Genomic DNA, 18,857 nt, shown 5'->3' with positions numbered 1-18,857 from the left:
CTGCAATTTTCCTGTGCTATTCCCTTACTGCTTTAGCTAAACTCAACAGTCTCCAGAAGTTTCTGAGAATTTTACTTAGGAGGATGATTCTTTTTCTTAGGTTAGCTGAACCCTAGTGCTCCTTTCATTTTAGTTTTCTTTTGCTTTCTGGTTTCTGGTCCAGACACTAGTTTTGTTTTTCTCTCTCTTTTTTTTTAAATTAAGATTTTATTTATTTATTTGAGAGAGAAAGAGAGTGAAAAAGAGAACATGAAGGGGAGAGGAAGGGATAGAGGGAGGGCCAGGACGCTGACGTGGGGCTTGATCCCAGGACCCTGTGAGTGACTGTGACCTAAGTAGAAGGCAGACACTTAACTGACACTAGTCTTGTTTTGAAAAGCTACCCACAGTAGGATGGATTTATAAAGCAAGCACAATAAATTCTGAGTCTGTGAAAAACACAGATTGTACAGATCTTTCCCAACTGCACCTCATTGAACTGGGCTGTGTTACCTAGAAGGCATTCTCTTATCAGAACAACATCTAACCCAGTCTTGGACTCTTCTGCTCTGATCCTTTCAATATGTATCATTTCTACTCTGCCTTCCCTTTGAAAACTATTCCCTTAGATTCTGGAACATATCTCTCAGAGTCAGGGCAATACTCTGTCACCTTGGCATTCACTTAATAATAGTTTGTGTATATTATACTGATCTTATCAGCTTTCCACTTTCACATTTACCTATGCTTTATACAATCCTTTGAAATGGCTGTTTTACTCCCTCCTTCCCCCCAGGTGCCTGCTGTTGCCGTTGCTGCTGCTGCTTTTATGCAACTGGCTGTTTCACTTTAAAAAAATTTTTTTTAGGGGATCCCTGGGTGGCGCAGCGGTTTGGTGCCTGCCTTTGGCCCAGGGCGTGATCCTGGAGACCCGGGATCGAATCCCGAATCCCACATCGGGCTCCCGGTGCATGGAGCCCGCTTCTCCCTCTGCCTGTGTCTCTGCCTCTCTCTCTCTCTCTCTGTGACTATTATAAATAAATAAAAAAGAAAAAAATTAAAAAAAATTTTTTTAAATTTAAGTTCAGTTTGCCAACATATAGTATAATGCCCAGTGCTCATCCCATCAAGTACCCTCCTCAGTGCCTGTCAACCAGCTGTTTTACTTTTTAAAGGATGTGTCATAGTTTGGATTCTCCAGGAAGTAACTTTTGAGATGAAGTTTAGTGTACAGGATGTTTATAGAACAGTATCCTTGGAATCAACACCCAAGGAGGGAGATGTGAGCAATAATGGGCAGAGGGAGACAATGAGTGTTCTATCATAATCAGAGCTATCCTGTTTTGGACTGAAATGTCCTGGTCCTTATACCCCAACCTCTATCAGTCTACATTTAATGTAGGCCACCCCAGAGTGCATGGTCTTAGGCAATGCCATAAGACTGAATAAGAAACACAGGACAAGGAAAATTAAAAAAAAAAAAAAGAAAGAAAGAAAGAAAGAAAAGCACAAAATAAGATGGTATATTTAAACCCAAATACATCAATAATAACATGAAATATGAGAGCTCTAGATAAATGACATTTTCACACCAACTTTTTAAAAAGTCCACCTATCTGCTATTTATGATAAATCATCTAATGGAAAAGGATATTGAAATGCTGGAAGTAATAGAACGGAAAATTATACACCATTGAAACATAAAGAAAAACAAACTGGCATAAATGTATTAATATCAAGAAATAGAAACATTTAAGCAAACACTATTACACATGATAAAGTGGGCACTTGAAAATAATAAAAGGTTCATTTCACTAGTTTGATATAAATATAAAATTGTATGTGCCTAATATCATCCTCAAAACACATAATGCAAGACATTGTCAGAGATATGAAGAGAAATAAATAAAGTCACAATTATACTGGGAGATTTTTTACATCTTTATATATAACATAAGGAAGCACATACACAAAACAAGAAAGGATTTAGAAAAATTGAACAATGCAATTATCAATTTTAATTAATTGATGTTGATATAAAATTATAATAATTCATATTTGCTATTGATACCAATTGTAACTGGTAATTCAATTATTTGATTATTTATCTCTGTATCCATCTATCATTACATCAACAAGAACACTAAACAATTAAGGAAGCTGAACTTATACAGGGTCACGAAACAAGTCATTAAAAATGATAAAGATATATCATATATATCAGGGCTTGGTAAGTTATGAACCACAGGCCACGTTCAGCTTGCTGCTTATTTTTTTTAAATAAACATTTGTGGTAATAATACAGCCACACCATTGTCTATGGCTGCCTCCAGGTGCAACGGTAGCATTGAGTGGTTTTGTCCCTAAAGCCCTTAGGACTTGTGCTTCTGTTAATTTAATGATCTTGGTTCCCAAAGGAGTAATTCTTTCACTAGGGGACTAAGTACTTATTACGCCATTAAATTGTAAGTTGAGCCTACTACCTGGCCACTTCGAGTTCCTGATACCAGTAAATCAATAGGCAAAAAAGGAGGTAAATGTCCCAAATGGAATATTAATTTTGACTAGCTAGAGAAAATGGATTGCTACTATATAAGGCATAAGTAGATGTGGAATTCAGGAGTTCTCCCTGCAAGTATCTCAGTATTTCCAAGTCCACAGCAAATGGAGTATTATTTAAAGTATCCAGCAGATGGTGCCCAAGTAACATGCATAGTCAATTTGGGGGCTCCTGCAGGCTAGTCCAAGATTTGATCTGCTCCCAGTGCCAGCTGTCCTTTGCCATGGAAAGGTGAAGTCTGCATTTGTAATTGCAAATGCTAGCTAGGCAGCCTCCTGCCTCTGTACAGAAGCTGAATGAACTGCTTGTTTTACTTTGGGTATAGAAAGAGTAAAGGTTAAGCCAGTATCTTCTAGCTTTTATAGACTTACTGATATATTTTTATAGAATCATAAGATATTCTTGATATTAAATCAAAAGTGTATGGGCATAAAGACAATACTTTATAACCATATGTCATATATTTTATTTTTTTTTAATTTTTATTTATTTATGATAGTCACAGAGAGAGAGAGAGAGAGGCAGAGACACAGGCAGAGGGAGAAGCAGGCTCCATGCACCAGGAGCCCGATGGGATTCGATCCCGGGTCTCCAGGATCATGCCCTGGGCCAAAGGCAGGCGCCAAACCGCTGCGCCACCCAGGGATCCCCACCATATATCATATATTTTAATTGAAAAGTCACATTTGAAAGGTGTGCTCAATTTTTAATCCATACTATGCATACTTATTTTGTTCTAGGGTTAATGTTTAATCCTGAACAAGAACACTTGTTAAGCATTGTTTTATCTTTTATAGGAATTCCCCCATCAGCTGAGATGAATAATGGAGATTTTTATTAGGGAGTTAATTTAAATTTACAAAGCTATGGATAATCAAAAGCACTTGTTCAACAAAGTTGAAGTTATGGTATATAAAAGATTTAATTATTTGAGGCAAAATGGTTGAAAGCATAGGCTCTGAAGACAATCTGGGTTCTAGACTTCTGTACAATTCGGAGCAAGGTTCTTAGACTGGTTCTGTGCCTCAGTTTCCCCAGCTATAAAATCAGAGTAATTATAGTTTCTTCTTCATAGAAGTACTCTGAGATAACATGAGTACAAATAAAGCACTTAGAATATGTCTGCCATGAAAGAAGTGCTAAATAAGTGCTGATACTATTATCACTATTATTTAACAAATTTAAATTTCATAAGCATGTGTCTAAAATATTAAAATTTCACTGAATAATTTGGACCACTCATTTAGGGTAAGTGTGTCCTTATTTCTTATTTGAATACTTTATGCAAATCAAATTTCTTTATAGAATGCAATGTTATCATCTTTCACTTAAGTAGCATGACAGAGTAGATGTGATTAAATTTAAATGAATTTCAATTAGATCAGGATTTAATTCGAGTCAGAATTAATTTCCTCTTTCTATTTTATAAATGGCATGTTCTGTCTCAATATACCAATATTTACATTCTTGATAACTGAAATATAGTTGCAAATTTTATATTTAAATGTAATAAACATTTTGGAATGCACACCTTATGTATTTCAAATAAGGTATCCAATTAATGTATTTCAGTTAATTCTATAGCTATAGTCATTTACTTCTGTAGCTATAATCATATAATTTAGCTGCCATACTTATAAAAGTTTATTCAAGTGACTTTGATGGGGGCCTCAGAAGTTTTCTTTCCCTCCTCATTTAGGGGGATTGCCACACCTGTGTTACATTGAGAACCTAGCAGCAAAACCTAACAATTTCACAATATAGTCAATATAGTCAATATTGAAAACATACCAATACTCCTGAGGTTAACATATATATTTAATATAATCTCATCCAGTACACATATTTTACAATGAAGAAATTTTCTGGTAAAACTAAATTTGCAAAACCAAAGAAATGTACCAAAGAATGAAATATATTTTGATCCAATAGTTACTAAAGTATTATTGTATTGCCATAAACATATCAATGAAAAAGAATAGAAATTTTAAAAGTAGATACAATTGCATATAATTTAGGATATAAGGAAGTATATAACAGGAAATAACGGCAAAAAGGTTAATGCTGGGGATCCCTGGGTGGCGCAGTGGTTTGGCGCCTGCCTTTGGCCCAGGGCGTGATCCTGGAGACCCGGGATCGAATCCCACGTCAGGCTCCCGGTGCATGGAGCCTGCTTCTCCCTCTGCCTGTGTCTCTGCCTCTCTCTCTCTCTTTGTCTATGCGACTATCATAAATAAATAAAGATTAAAAAAAAAAAAAGGTTAATGCTGAATAAGCAATGTGATTAATGAACAATTCACTTAAAAGGATTATATTCATGTTTTAATATATTAAAAATAAATTCCAGGTAGATTAAAAGGGTAGATTTTAAAAAATCAAGTCTTAGAAAACCAAGTCTCTCAAAAATCCTGCAAGACTTTTTAAGTACAAATTGCATAGCAGGACTGGGAACACTTACCTCAAAGAGATTATGTAACCTACCTAAGGTCACTGAGCTCATTAGTAGAAGAATAAAGAATCAAATACAAGTTTATTTGAATATGAAATCTGTAATTTTCCATTACAATTCTATGTAAAGTGCTTAGAGTAGTGCCTACAATATTTTGAACTAGATTAAGTTTATCATCATTAGTGGTATTGTCACTGCTATGATCATTGTTATCCACAGGGCTGGAGAATGGTTACAGAACCAGGTGAAATAATGTAGGTTAGTAGTATATACTTCTGCACAATGTTGCCAAAGTTAACTAGAGCCACTGAAATGTTTAAACCTCCTGAACTAATAATTCTTTGTAATTCATTTCAAGGAAGTAGTGAAAAGAAGCAGAAACATTTTCTGTACAGAGTCCCTTGTGAAAGTTTGAAAATAATCTAAAATTTGAAGTCACCATTATTTCGTTAATTAAATTATGCCTCATTACCATAGAATATTAGGTAGTTATTTTAAAATGATAATACATAGAAAATGTAGCAAAAGGAAAGAACATGATAGCAAAAAGGAAGAACATAAATGTAATTCTGGTAACATTGCAACTAAAGGCAGTAAGGGTGCTTAAAAAGAGAATATAAAAAAATACACAGTGTGGCTGTCAGAGGAGAATGGAATTAGGGTGATTTTTTTCCTTTGCTCTTTTTTATGTTTGTTCAATTCGTGAAACTGTGAAATAATACCTTTAGGTAATTTGCTTAGTATATTTATAAGCATAATTATTTCAAATATTAACATAGGTATATTTGACATTTAAATTCAAAATAATGTGAGTTTTAAATTAGATTATTTTAGCTATTAAGAAGAAATAAATTACCATATTAAATAATACACATTTTCATTTTCTCTTCCCATTGTCCAAATTTAGATAAAATGTTTTTTTTTTCTTTAATCCTTAAATTAACAATTAATCATTAGAGGGAGAAACCACGTTTAAATCTTTGTAGGGTCTACTACAATTAAGGCTAGATAATCACTTTGGTAGTCTTGGAAGAATCTAAAGCTTTTTGACTTCTTTCTGTTCATTAATGTGCATTTTAAAAGCCAAAATAATAAAACTCTTGCTTCTATGGCTCATCCTTATTCCACAAATTCATCTTGTTAATGTTAATGGGAAGATAATGACTACTTTCTTGTGTCATAACCACCACCTTTTCTTTAATAGACAAAGATTGATGGTGATTCTAAGTAAGAGAATATTGGCCAAGGAGGGGCGGAGGGGTGGGGGGACAGGGAAAGAGGCAGAAATTGTGCACAACCTGTCATGACCCCTTTTCAAGCTTTTAAATACATGTGATTTTATCATTTCTACTTCTAGGTACTTGAAATACATTAGCTTTATTTTGAAAAGATTTTTTTTTAATAAGAAGCCTCCTTTGTAAATCTTTATCCTTTATTGAATTCCACTATCTTCTTAATACTATAAATCATTGGATCTCAGATGTCAATGATTATGGATTTACCATTATTTCATGGACTGTTACAGAAAATAATATTACCAACTAAACTATGAAACAATGTTTTCTTACCTATCAGACATGTTTTATAGAGAGATTTTCTTAGGCTTTATTTATTTATTTTTTAAGATTTCATTTATTTATTTGAGAGAGGGACAGAGAGACAGAGAGACGTTGTGAGCAGGGGCGAAGGGCAGAGGGAGAAGCAGACTCCCTACGGATTAGGGAGCCTAATGCCACACTTGATCCTGGACCCTGGGATCATGACCTGAGCCAAAGGCAAACGCTTAACCAACTGAACCCATGCACCCTTTTTTGGGCTTTAGACAGAGGTTTTATTTGTCACTGTTATGTCTTACATGAAAATGATATGGAGAAGTAACCAAATCAATGAACACATTTCTAAAACTTCTTTGTACTCGGATCCAATTTTATGAATCTCTCTTCAAATCAGAGTTGTCGTGGTCCTTTTTGTCCTCACCATACCGTCGTTCTCTGTGCCATCAAGAACTGGCATAGGTGGGAGCAGCCTGGGTGGCTCAGTGGTTTAGCTCTGCCTTCAGCCCAGGGCGTGACCCTGGAGACATGGGATCGAGTCCCACGTGGGGCTCCCTGCATGGAGCCTGCTTCTCCCTCTGCCTGTGTCTCTGCCTCTCTCTGTGTGTCTCTCATGAATAAATACATAAACTCTTAAAAAAAAATAACTGATGTAGGTGGACATTCTGAAAAGTGTTCCACTGTTCCATTTTCTTCCAAAATGCAGACCCCCATTTGGCATATTTTCATGCCAGAGTTTCCTTGAATCTTGCCAGATACCACATTCTTTGTTCCTCTTTTCCCTTAGGTATTTGCTTAAAATCCTTTTTCAGAGAGACTTTCGCTGATCACCACATATAAATTGCAACATCACTGATACTCTTTTCCCTCTTCCCCTCAGTAGTTCTCCCGATAGCATGCTATCTGACATTACTTTATGTGTTCATGGTCTATTCCCCCAAACATAAGATAGTGTAAGTGTTCTATTGGAAGGATCTTACTTCCTTTTGTAATCTAAAAAAAAAAAAAATTTATTGGACACTTAACACAGTGCCTCCTCCCTGATAGATATTCAATGAATAACAGATGAATGACTAAACAACTATTCACGTGAGCTGGAAAATTCAGAAAAGGTATTCCTAGTTTGCAGGAATTGCCTTCCCTTTGAAATGCTGGGTTTACACACTGAGAAAATGTATTTCTCTCTGAACCCTATTCTTTGATAACAACCCCACTGCTTTTTTTTTTTTTTTTTTTTTTTTTGACACTGTCTTTCCCTGGCTGTGTGAATATCACTGTGCACAGTATGTGGGCTTTGGTTGCACTGTCACCTTCTATTCTGAAAAGCTTGTTGTTAAAACTGCTTCTGGTCAGTTCTTAGTTTATCAACGATATGAGTCTTTTCAAGTTATTTATTTTCTCAAAAATTCATGAACTGGGTTGTGTGGACTTAGTTTGTAAGTGTAAATAGTATACCAATTGACAAAATAAATGCACTCTAAATATTACTTATTATTAAGTTTGGAGCTTAAAGCCTTCAGGGCTCTGTTCTAGCATCTTACCTGAGCTTGATCAAAAATGTTCAAATCTATTGTAATAGATTTGTATCACACATTATGTACAGAATATACAGAAAGAAATATCTACAGATGTATAATGTGGCTCAATAAATGTTCATTTGGAAAAGATAAATATGGACTTTGCTCCATATTTGTCTCTTTGGAAACCAAATACTTATTCAGGCAACGATGGGGAAAGATAGAGAATAAAGAATACAGTTCTGGGGGTACCTGGGTGGCTCAGTTGGTTAAGCACCTGCCTTAGGCTCAGGTCATGATCCTGGGGTCCTGGAATTCAGCCCCATGCTGGGTTCCCTGCTCAGCGGGGAGCCTGCTCCTCCCTCTCCCTCTGCCCCCTTCACCCCTACTTGTGCTCTCATTTTCTTTCAAATAAATAAAATCTTTTTTTTGTCGCATAAACATTCCTTTTATTATCATATTTGAGTTTATGTAGCAATACAGTCCTTCTAAACAATAATCCTATATTTTAGTAGTGATGATTTTGAAGTATTGACATCGTGCTTCATTATATTAAAGAAATATCCATGCCAACTATCTAAACATGACATGGTTTTTTACTTGATCAGCAAGTTGGCAGTAAGAGAGGAAATTCATAGTACTTCTATGTTAACTAAATGCCATATCTACTTAAATTGTCTAATATGCTACTGTAATCTATTTATGAAAACAGTAGTTTGCTTAGACAAATAGTCTATAAAGTAGCAACTGTTTTTTAAAAAAAATTTTTTTATTGGAGTTCTATTTGCCAACATATAGCATAACACTCAGTGCTCATCCTGCCAAGTGCCCCCCTCAGTGCCCATCACCCAGTCACCCCAACCCCCTGCCCACCTCCCCTTCCACTACCCCTTGTTCATTTCCCAGAGTTAGGTGTCTTTCACGTTTTGTCACCCTCACTGATATTTTCACTCATCTTCTCTCCTTTCCCTTTATTCCCTTTCACTAGTTTTTATATTCCCCAAATAAATGAGACCATATGTTTGTCCTTCTCCCATTGACTTATTTCACTCAGCATAATACCCTCCAGGTCTCTCCACGTCGAAGCAAATGGTGGGTGTTTGTCGGTTTCTAATGGCTGAGTAATATTCCATTGTATACACAGACCACATCTTCTTCATCCACTCATCTTCTTTTTTTTTTTTTTTATTTTAAAGATTTTATTTATTTATTCATGACAGACACAGAGAGAGAGAGAGAGGCAGAGACACAGGCAGAGGGAGAAGCAGGCTCCATGCAGGGAGCCTGACCTGGGACTCGATCCCTGGTTTCCAGAATCACACTCCAGGCTGAAGGCAGCGTTAAACCGCTGGGCCACTGGGGCTGCCCACATCCACTCATCTTCGATGGACACCGAGGCTCCTTCCACAGTTTGGCTATTGTGGACATTGCTGCTATAAACATTGGGGTGCAGGTGTCCCAGCGTTTCACTGCACCTGTATTTTTGGGGTAAATCCCCAGCAATGCAATTGCTGGGTCGTAGGGCAGGTCTATTTTTAACTCTTTGAGGAACCTCCACACAGTTTTCCAGAGTGGCTGCACCAGTTCACATTCCCACCAACAGTGCAAGAGGGTTCCCCTTTCTCCACATCCTCTCCAACATTTGTGGTTTCCTGTCTTCCTGTCTTGTTAATTTTCCCCATTCTCACTGGTGTGAGGTGGGATCTCATTGTGGTTTTGATTTGTATTTCCCTGATGGCCAGTGATGCAGAGCATTTTCTCATGTGCTTGTTGGTCAAATAAATAAAATCTTAAAAAAAAAAAAAAGAATACAGTTCTGTTGCAGGTTTAGCAATACCTAGTCATGAATAGATTGTATGTTTTCAAATAATTTGCATCATAAAAAGCATGAAAAAACCACGACGAAAAGGTGTTTTGGTTTCTGCCTACAGTATTTCTGTACCTGAAATTGTCTCCTGCTATTCTTGTAACTGACTATAGTTTATTATGTTCTAACCTTTGAGCCTTCTGTGACTAATTTGGAAGGTGATCCATATCTTGATTCATTGTTCTCTAATAGTGCATCTTGTTCATTTTCTTTACAGCACCATACATTTTGTAGTTACTTATTTATTTGGTGTACTTGTTTCTACTTGGTCTTTCCCACTAGTGTATATAACCCAGTGAGGACAAGGACAATTCACTATACTCCCAGCACCTGCCAGAACGTCTCACACATGGATGGTAGTCACTTAATGCTTGTTAAATACATTAGATAAAGCAGTGAAGATGTGAACAAATTCTCTGGAAAATATTTGGAAATTTATTTTTGCTAAATGATGTGTATATGACTTTGAGGGGTCAAACAAAAATGATCACAAATAAATTACCAGAAGATGAGCATACTGACTGGGATGCCTGGGTGGCTCAGTGGTTGAGTGTCTGCCTTCGGCTCAGGGTTGTGATCCTGGAGTCCTGGGATCCAGCCCCGCATTGGGCTCCCTGCAGGGAGCCTGCTTCTCCCTTTGTCTGTGTCTCTGCCTCTCTCTGTGTGTCTCTCATGAATAAATAAATAAAATATATATATATATATAAAAGATGAGCAGACTAAGTAGCTTCACACATCTGCAAATCACTAGGGTTTTGTCTTGTTTTGTTTTTTGGGTTTCTGTTTTTGTTTTTTTGAGGATAAATGAAAGGGTACCATATTGGTATAGTGGAAAAACAAACACAAAGAATCCTGGATTCAAGGAAATCTAATATTTTCCCCTGGATTTCTTTCTAACTAGAATGATGGGAAAGTCTCCTCCTCTGTGACATGGTGGATTTAGAATAAATCCTTCAAAACTTGGGATCTTTTCTACTATTGCTTTGTTTTTAATTTGTCTGGTGTTGATTTTTTTTTTTTAAGATTTTATTTATTCATGAGAGACACAGAGACAGAAAGGCAGAGACACAGGCAGAGGGAGAAGCAGGCTCCACGCAGGGAGCCGGATGCGGGACTCGATCCCAGAACCGTGGGATCATGCCCTGAGTGGAAAGCAGGCGCTAACCCAGGCGTCCCTTTCTGGTGTTGACTTTTACCTTTTATAATGCAGTCTAAAGCAGGGCAAGTTGCAGTTGCTTTTAATACATGGAATTAGTAAGCGATTTTGCTATTTTGGTGTCACTTGTGAAAATATGTAAAAGAAACCTCATTTAAAACGGAGTCAGGAATCCCTGCAAGGGGCACTCTCATGCACTTTAACTCAGTGTAAGATGCGTACATCACGTACACCAACTGAAAGAAACTTACCTTACGTATCCTAGTAAGGGGAAAGAAGAATTTCTCCATACTCATCAATAGCCCAGCCAAGGAGAAACTGCACACTCAGCCAAAGAGAAGCCATCACCACCCCGAACTCAGCGGAACAGCCTCTCCCAGCTCCCTTCCTCCTCCTGGGAAAGCAAACCCTTCTCCTGAGTTCTCCAGACTTGCCTCCCGTCTGCCAAAGTTTGCCTGTTCCTAATTGCAATTCTTCTGCTGTTCTTGAATTAATTCACTTTCCTGGTAAAATGAGTGGCTTTTTGTTTTGTAAGGCCAATATGTTCTTCTAACTCCATTTTGCTATATTGACTGTCATTTTAGGAAGAATGAAGGGATCACAAGTTCGCAATTTTCTCAATGCTGTCCGATTCTGAGGTCTGAGCTTTCATAGAGAAAAACCTGTGCAAATTTAATGGAAATAAACCAAGGCATTCTAACTTAAAAAATGTTTGATTCTCCCTGTCAAAATCAATACCTGCCCTTTTGCTGTGAAATGCTATTGTTGGGATAGATATGGAAATTCTGAAGAGATTTGGTGGTGCTTACTACTGGGGAAAAAAAATAGTAGCCATATTCAATAAAGAATAAAGCTATCAACTCCAGATGAAAGACCTGCACATGTATTACATGTATGTAAAAGAAAGCCAAGTTCACCTTTACCAGGCAGCAGTCTGTTGGCAGAGTCAGGTGGAAAGTTGTCCTGTTTGTCCCTCCAAGGGCATATTTGGAATTTTGATCTGGTGACTGATTGTATAAATACCATTCACAAGTGTTCCTACTCTGAGATGCTTCCTTTTTTTTTTTTTTTTTTTATTGGAGTTCAATTTGCCAACATATAGCATAACACCCAGTGCTCGTCCCGCCAAGTGCCCCCCTCAGTGCCCATTACCCAGTCACCCCCACCCCTGGCCCACCTCCCCTTCCACTACCCCTTGTTCATTTCCCAGAGTTAGGTGTCTGAGATGCTTCCATCTTCAGTTCCCTATCACTTTCCTATCCCATCTGAATAGCCACAGTGACACAATCCCCAGCACTCTCAATTCTTGTGTCTTAATATTTTACAGGTTCTCTTTGTTGAATAAATCCAATTATTCCTATAAATACTCTTGTTTTCTTGGGACACCTGGGTGCCTCAGTGGTTGAGCATCTGTCTTCTGCTCAGGTCATGATCCCAGGGTCCTGGCATGGAGTCCCACATCGGGCTCCCTACAGGAAGTCTGCTTCTCCCTCTGTCTACGTCTCTGCCTCTCTTTGTGTGTCTCTCATGAATAAATACATAAAATCTTAAAAAAAAAAAATACTCTTGTTCTCCCGTTCATAAGCAAATCTGGAAAAACAGTCTCATAATTCTGCTCACTGGCTGCACTTTGTATCTCTGGTTTCCAATCTCAGTTGGGCCCCAACCTTTAGACTTTTAGATATGGCTCTAAATGTAATATGATTGCTATATTTATGGAGTGCTTAGCCGCGTGCCAGGTTCTGTGCCTAACATTTTAGTCTAGTTTCTAATTCAGCTTCTGATATAGTACTTTTGGTGCCCTGTGAGGTAAAAATAAGGCTGAAAAATTGAGGCTAAGGAACAAGAAGCTAAGTGACTTGCCTAGTTTCACACAACTAGCACATGCAAATGGAGATTCTACCATAGGTCTCACACTCAAGCCCTGCTTTCAACACAGCCCTCAACCATCTCCTTCTTTCATATGCTGACAAATCATTTGGAGGAAACTTGAGCTGTGGAGGTGCAAAGCTTGTGTTGAAGAATTACGTGCCTATTTGAAACACAGCAGCCTAATGGTGAAACCTCTCTTATTGAACATTTACTTTTGTCTACTTTAAAAACTAATGCATGTTTGCTATAGAGAATTTTGAGAATACGTATGTAGAGGGAAGAAAAATCTTTCATGATCTCACTAGCCCCCTACACTATTAATATCTGATTATTTACAAACAGTAAATAATTTAACATTTTATTTTTTAAAATATTGTGTTTATCTATTTGACAGAGAGACAGCACAGAAGCAGGAGAAGCAGCAGAGGGAGAGGGAGAAGCAGGCTCCCTGCTAAGCAAGGAACTCCATATGGGACTGCATCCCAGAATCCTAGCATCATGATCTGAGCTGAAGGCAGACATTAAATAAACTGAGCCACCCAGGTGTCCTAATTTGACATTTTAAATTTATAATAATTTAATTACATATATTTTATAGTTGATGTCATATATAAAAACTATATTCTTGAAAAATTATATAATTACATTGTTAACGTGTTCAGATATTTCTATCATAAATATCATTTTTATCATGACATAATATTGCATAGTGTATATGTATGTATAATTAACTGAAAGGTTGTCCCATTGTTATAATTTACTTTCTCTTTGTTCCAAATACATAAATAGTAACCCAGTGAAAACATTTATCAGTTAATTATTTGACTTCATTTCATTACTGTTTATTCTCTTGGGATGGAAATGAATCAATGAAATAACAGTGAATTCTGTTTACTTACTAGATGATTGAAATGTGTAAGTTTATTTATTTATTTATTTATTTTTTAAATTTTTATTTATTTATGATAGTCACAGAGAGAGAGAGAGAGGCAGAGACACAGGCAGAGGGAGAAGCAGGCTCCATGCACTGGGAGCCCGACGTGGGATTCGATCCCGGGTCTCCAGGATCGCGCCCTGGGCCAAAGGCAGGCGCCAAACCGCTGCACCACCCAGGGATCCCGAAATGTGTAAGTTTAAAATTAAATTTTATTTTTTATTTTGTTTTTTAAAGATCTTATTTACTTTTTCATGAGAGACACAGAGTGAGAGAGAGAGAGGCAGAGACACAGGCAGAGGGAGAAGCAGGCTCCATGCAGGGGGCCTGATGTGGGACTGGATCCCGGGTCTCTAGGATCACACCCTGAGCTGAAGGCAGTGCTAAATTGCTGAGCCATCTGGGCTGCCCTAAGATTAAATTTTAAATTTATGTTTAGTGCACCTGGGTAGCTCAGTGGTTGAGCCTCTCCCTTTGGCTAGGGTTGTGATCCCAGAGGTCATGGGATCCAGTCCCACATCAGGCTCCCTGTAAGGAGCCTGCTTCTTCCTCTGTCTGTGTCTCTGACTCTCTCTTTGTGTCTCTCATGAATAAATCAATAAAAATTTTAAAAGAAATTACGTTTAAGTTTAATGTGCACCCTCTTCAGAACTTACCTGGATGGTAGTCTTGTTATGCACCTGGACAAATAACTAGTCTTAGCACCTAGTCTTTTTTCACTCTGTTAATATTTGACTCAAAAAGTAATCTAGTAAAACTGCTGGTTCCTTAGAACAAATGCAGCAAAGCCAAGTACAAATAGGCATCACGCTCTTTACCATCGTACATTCACAGGGTGTTAAAATGTGTGTGTGTGTACAAATATTAAATCTTGACCCTTGAGTATGTATTTCTAATATTTTGTGTGAAGAAATTCTAAGTACACAAGGCACTTCTGTTGCATGACAAAATACAGTAGAGCTTTAAGAAAAACACTTATACAACAGTTTGAATTGAAGCTGAATTGGCCACTATCTCATGGAATACCATTTTTACATGAAAGAATGATTGAAGACAAACTACGGTTATTCAGACTTGGATATATGGCAGAATTTTCTCAAGAGTAAATGAAGTGATTCTGTTATTCCAAGGGATACAACTGATGGTGTTTGTTGCCAGTGAAAATTTCAAGGTTTTTAGAGAAAGTTATATTTTTAGACTACCAGTATCACCACTGTGAGCTTGGCAGTAATTCCAATACTTAAAGAATTTTTTGATGAAATTGGTGATGAAACTTTTTTTTATATTAAAGATTTGTGTCAACATTTGGAAGATACTCATAACTCAGGGAATCAATATATTCCAAATAACTGATACATCATGTTATAAAATCATACAGTTATAAAAGACTCATTCAAAATGCAAGATAGATCAATGAATTTTAATGTAGCACAAAAGGTTTACTGATAGTGTTTCAGGTTCTACACTGCAACTAACTTTTAAGAAACTAGCAGAGTTTTGCTGTTATATTAAAGGAAAATACCCAGAACTACCTGAAAAGCAACAAATTAATCCACCTCTTTCAACTACATATGTGTGTGAAGCTAGATTTTCTTCATGTACTTCAATCAAAAGCATTTATTATAAGAAATTGGATGCAGAAGCAGGTATGGGGGTCCCACCACCTTTTACCAAATCAGACATTAAAATCTAAAATAATGCCAGTATTCCCAGAAAAAAAGTGTTGTTCTTTAAATATAGCTGTTTTCCATAAATAATCTATCACTAATGAAAACACACAATGGGTTTATTATTTTTTTAAATAATAAATGAAAACTGTTAAAGTCTCATTTTAATTTCTAATATAGTGAGTATCCATAGAGATACTTCATATAAACAAACGTTAGTTAAGTACTCAATAATTTTGAATATGTAAAGGTTTCCTGACTCCAAAACATTTGAGTTAAATCTCTTGATTTAAGAGAAATCCATACGCTATTCCTTAGAGAGATATTCCTCATAGTACTGACCATGGGAGCAAGGAGTTGGACTTAGCCTACATACTGTTCACTAGGTGACTAGGTAAGTAATAATCATCATAATAATTTATTCAATATATACCATGTGCTCTGGCTGTTCTAAGTGCTTTACTTACTAGATGATTGAAATCTGAAATCCAAGAGGAAGGCATTGCTACTACTTGCATTTTCTAGATAGGAAAGTGAGCCCTGAGATGTTAAATGACTTCCTGTTAAATGGTGGAGCTGGACTTCAACCTGAAGTCTTACATCAGATTCTATGGGCTTAATCACATTCAAGTTTCTGTAAATTGTGGTATTTTCCTAGAACAAAACACCACGGAGAAGTCAGGAACAATAGGTGAGTACATGGCCTCACATGGGTAGATGCTCTACAAATAAGTCAAAAAATAAGGAAGGAAGGAAGAAGGAAGGAAGGAAGGAAGGAAGGAAGGAAGGAAGGAAGGAATTGTAATGACTTCATAGAAAAATGCCATTTGCATACTTTTGTGTCATTCCAGATAAATAACTTATGGAAGATAATAAGTGGATTGGAAATCAAAGTAGTGTGAAAATAAAAAGAAAATTAAAAAAATGGTGCCTCGCAAAATGATGGTAGTATCATCATTGTATAGTATCAGTATATCATCATGACCTGAATAGTACATTTTTTTTTTAAAGATCTTATTTTTTTAATTCATGAGAGACACAGGGAGACAGAGGCAGAGACACAGGCAGAGAGAAGCAGACTCCTTGCAGGGAGCCCGATGTGGGATTTGATCCTAGGACTCCAGGATCATGCCCTGGGTAGAAGGCAGGTGCCCAACCGCTGAGCTACCCAGGCATCCTGAATAGTACTGTTAATTCAACTTTTAATACCAAGGTTAACAAGAGCAATGGAAATCACATCTACTCCCACCCCCCCATAAAAGCCTAACCTACAGTTGCCAAAACACTTCTCCCCTCTGTGTCATGGTGACAACCCCTTGCTCAACTATGGGAGACAGGCAGCTCTGCCTTTTGGTCTTAATCTAATCAGCCTTGGAGATTCTGACCCTGATGTCTGAAGCTCTCAACAAGAAAGGATGAGCTGAGTGCCTGCAGAACTTGTAAAGTAGAACAGAATCCCTGGAAGGACAAGAATCCTCTAAACAAACCTAAAAAAAAAATGGATACTGTGACAAAACATGCTCCACCCATTACGAGATCTACAGGGCCTTTTATTCCACATCCCATGATTTTCTTTTTGCTGAGAAAGACATATTTATTTCACAGTTCAGCTAGTGTGAGAATTCAGTCATAGAATGTAAACTTTGCAACAATGTTTTGTTTATGTCAAGGTCATTTTATTTTATACCTTCTGTCACCTAGGCAAATCTGAATATTACACTTTTTTTCATTGAAGGAATGAAAAATGGTTATTCTTTTCTTAAAAACCCTCACGCCTTCCATCTCATTAGCACAGTCTTACCTTCAAAATAGAGAAACTTAAAATGTAGTTCTGTGGGACTCCCAGAGATTTTCCCCCCAATTCCTTTGAGTGGAGACTTCATCATTCCAGTTCCCCCAACACACCTATTGCCTTCTTCTCTAGCCTTTACTAAATTAAATTACCTTGGGGATCTCTGTCTCCTCCCACTAACTAGTGAATTGTGTTATCTATACTGAGCTGAGTATGAGTAGAAATCTGTCTCTTTTCACTTGCTAGAACACCAGCCTTTTCTAGCGGGGCTGACTCCAAGAAGAGGAAGGAAAATAAATGTTGGATTTAAAGCCCGAGCTATTTTTAGGCCTTTTCTTCCTGACTTCCTCCTCTATGGCACAGGTTCAAAGTTCCTTCTTTCCTTGGATCTGAAAAGCAAGGACGGACTTGACAAGAAGATCTTGTATTTTCCACACGGCATCCACACCGTGAGCATTGCAAAAGTACAGATGGAGAAGGAGCCCCTCAGGCAGAAGCTGCTGAATATGAAATATCCCCATATTGCACTGGAGTTTGTGTAAAGTTCTGGAAGAAGTGAGACAAAGTTTCTAAGTCCTGAGCTGTGACCTCAATTCTTCACAGACACACTTTTTTTTTTTTTCCTGGTAAAGATTTTATTTGTTTATTCATGAGAGACACACAGAGAGTCAGAGACAGAGGCAGAGGGAGAAGCAGGCTCCCTGAGGGGACCCTGATGTGGAACTCGATCCCAGGACCGAGATCACGCCCTGAGCGGAAGGCAGACGCTGAGCCACTGAACCACCCAAGTGCCCCTACAGACACACTTGTTTTAAAATAAAATCTACAACTTCCTTTTTGCATAGAAGCCAGACAAACATGGTTTCAAGAGCAGAAGAAAGCCAAATAAACTGTGTCCTAAACATCCCCTGGAACTTTAATCCTACAATGAATCATTTAGTCTAATCTTTATGCAGAAGTTGTCTGGTCCCTCACATCCTATGAGCCATTCTATGGGCAAGCCCAAACTTCTCCCAGATGATTCTTTGGGCATTTTTCTCCAGGAAACAGGCTTTCTTCAATCCTTAATCTCAATTCTTTCTATGCACCTCTAACATTAAATTCAAGAAGCAGAGAGAATCTTCCTTAGTCCTGAAACATTATTACCCACCCTTGTAAAATTATCACATTGCCTTATCTTTATTCCATTATTTAGAATTTCTTTTTTTTTTTTTTTTGTGAAGATTTATTTACTTATTTATGATAGACACAGAGAAGAGAGAGAGGCAGAGACACAGGCAATAGGGAGAAGCAGGCTCCATGCAGGGAGCCCGACATGGGACTCCATGGATCGCAACCCGGCCAAAGGCAGGCGCCAAACCGCTGAGCCACCCAGGGATCCCCCATTATTTAGAATTTCTAAAATGACTTCTCCTTCTGGCCGGGAGGCTCAGGTGGTGGAGCATGCCATTCCTGATCTCAGGGGCAGGAAGTTCAAGCCCCATGTTCGGGGAGAGCCTACTTTAAAAAAT

Source organism: Vulpes vulpes, chromosome 15 (genome assembly GCF_048418805.1).
Source record: "Vulpes vulpes isolate BD-2025 chromosome 15, VulVul3, whole genome shotgun sequence".
Classification (NCBI taxonomy): domain Eukaryota; kingdom Metazoa; phylum Chordata; class Mammalia; order Carnivora; family Canidae; genus Vulpes; species Vulpes vulpes.
This window is presented reverse-complemented; position numbering follows the sequence as displayed.